Source organism: Chinchilla lanigera, unplaced genomic scaffold (genome assembly GCF_000276665.1).
Source record: "Chinchilla lanigera isolate Chin_1 unplaced genomic scaffold, ChiLan1.0 scaffold00030, whole genome shotgun sequence".
Lineage (NCBI taxonomy): Eukaryota > Metazoa > Chordata > Mammalia > Rodentia > Chinchillidae > Chinchilla > Chinchilla lanigera.
In genome coordinates, this window is record NW_004955431.1 from 11,018,361 (window position 1) to 11,020,833 (window position 2,473).

General features: G+C 45.1%; 1 long non-coding RNA gene across 2 annotated transcripts in view; it reads left to right on the forward strand.

Annotated features, from left to right (window-relative positions):
• Positions 1–7: 7 nt before the first annotated feature.
• The window catches only part of LOC102006378, a 61,538-nt gene continuing 59,072 nt past the window's right edge, over positions 8–2,473 (forward strand). Inside the window, exons 1-2 of one of the 2 annotated variants that reach the window (XR_261463.2) lie at positions 8–332; positions 516–947. This is a non-coding gene — a long non-coding RNA (uncharacterized LOC102006378). Of the gene's footprint in view, positions 333–367; positions 948–2,473 lie in introns of those variants that run through there. The other variant, XR_001234572.1, reaches the window with a different exon arrangement.

The following is a 2,473-nucleotide window of genomic DNA, read 5'->3' on the forward strand; positions in this document are numbered from 1 at the left end:
CCCGCGGAGATGCTGCCGCCGCTCGGGAAAGCCCTGCGGTGCGAGCGGCTGGCCACGGCGCGGACAGTGCCGGCGCGGAGGCTGTGGCCGACGCTGTGGACGCTGCCGCCGCCGCTGCTACGGGCGCCACTGTTGTTGTGAAGCCCCGACGCCGCCGCTCACTCCGCCATGTTGCCGCCCCCTGCCTGCGGTAGCGGCCACTGCGCCTGCGCAGAGGCTCCGGGGGCGGAGCCCTCGTGCGCCCCCCTCCGTCGCCCTGCCCTCCTTCTCCTTCCACCCGCCCGCCCCGGCACCCCTCGGCCCTCCCCCAACCACCCCGAACGGGGAGAAAGGTGAGCAGGTGCATGGGGAGGCTGCCAGACACTGGGGCACGCCGGCAGGGGCGGGGCGGGAGGCGGCTTCCTTGTGCTGCTCCCTTGAGGCTGGCTTCTCCCTGCGGGGAAGGACACGGTGAGCGTGTCTTGCCTCTGCTGCCACCTCCTCCTTTCCTCTACTGTGTATCCTTCTGCCAGCAGGAGGTTCGTCATCCTCGCGGTTGCATCCAGCTGCTGCTGCTGCCAGGGCCACGTGCCTCGTAAGGTAGGGGAGTGGCAGACGACCTCTTCCTGCGGTCCTGTCCGCCTGCCCCGCCTGGAATTTCCCCAAGGAAAAGTGGCTGGCAAAGCAGAAAAACGCACCGGGAGGGACGATTCTGCACGGCCCGGGAAGGATTCAGATGGAGGGTAACGGGGCTTTTTCCACAGCCATGAAAGAGGCTGACACCTGCTCACACAGGCGCGATTTAAAATAGAACTTGTCAAACAGTGATCCTCTCCGGAAAGGGCTCGGAACAACAAACAGCTCTTAAACTCACCTCCCAGCCTAAAAAAGCGGCTCTTTGTGACACTGCGCGGTAACTAGCTGGGAGCAACAGATCAAATCCTTTAAAATTCCCCAACGATCTTCAGGTACGATGCCAATTAATGATGCCTCCCTTTTTCACAGGCGTGTCCGGTTTGGAGGATTTTTGAAATTATTAAAAATAAGAATGATTTTCACTGCAGGCTTTAATCTTGAAGAAAAGTAGATTTTGCGGTCTACTGGGATACACAAGAAAAAAATCCTTAAATTTTTAAAAAATTAACATGTTCTCAATAATCTTGCTAGTGGTACTGAATTAAAACTAAATAAGCATGACTGCTAGTTTCTTTCCCAAAACGGAGAATGTAATTTTCTTGCCCTTTTTGATAAACATATATTACAAGACACCAGAAATACTAGGTATCTGGAGGTAAAGTCAAATCATTTTAGTTGCCTCTCAAGCCAAAAAAGTCAAAATACAAATTCATCACAATCTGGTTTCTTATTAATTATATTTAACTGGACCTATTAGTCAAGGTGACTCTCAAGACACAGGGACAAGAAAAATTCTAAAATACCACAGGTTATAACAAAAATTCCTTATAAGGAGCGCTTAGGATTCATTCTTTGTTGTATGTTTGTTTGTTTAAACTTCTGCTGAAGTAGTTAAACAAATACTTCTTTAAAATTGGTGTGTCTATGTAAATTAAGTAGCAATGGAATTACAAAACTCTAACATGGTTGAAACTGTATGGGAAATTTTCAAAATATGTATCTTAATGTAATTGGAGATACACTATAATTGAAAAACTGTGACATTTATAGCTGTCTACAGCATTTTGTCTTTCCTAGGTGAGTATTAATCTACTTCTATGACCACTATTACATATTTCCATGAAATTTTTAAAAAGTATATCTTTTTAAATATATAAACCCAGTCTGAAAGGTCATCCTACCATGGTTTTCTATCCCACTATGAATGTATAACCATACAAACATATATAAAACGTATATATAACATATATATGTTTTGAAAGACAGTGACAACCTGAATTTGTTTTCATTGTGAATAAATAGTTTAACAACATTTTGACATTTCTGTTTTGTTTCTTAAGCAATGTGTGTGTGTGCATTTTGGTTTTGTTTTACTTGTTCATTTTTCTTCAGTGGAGACGAGTAGGTGAAGAGGATATCACTATTTCAAAACAGGAAAAATCCACTTCTTTTATATACTTAACTCAATTTTAGAGATTTCTGCAAGAGCCTACCCATTAAATTTTCCAGTAGACTTTCAGCTCCTCACAGGCAGTATGGCACTGTGAAAAGTACACAGAGCTTTGAGTCATACGTGTAATTTATTACCTGTGCATTCTACTCAAGCTATTTGAACATTACTATTCTTGTTTCTTAGAATATCTGTCTCATAGGGAGGTAAGAATTCAGTGACATAATTTTTGTTCAGCAGCTAGAATACACTAAAATATGTTTTTGTATCCTTAGTAGACAGGTACAGTGTGTGTCAAGTGATGTATAAAAACATGTAAGACCGGGGCTGGGGATTTAGCTCAGCGGCAAAAGCGCCTGCCTGGCAAGCGCAAGGTCGTGAGTTCGGTTCCCGGTTCCGGAGAAAAAA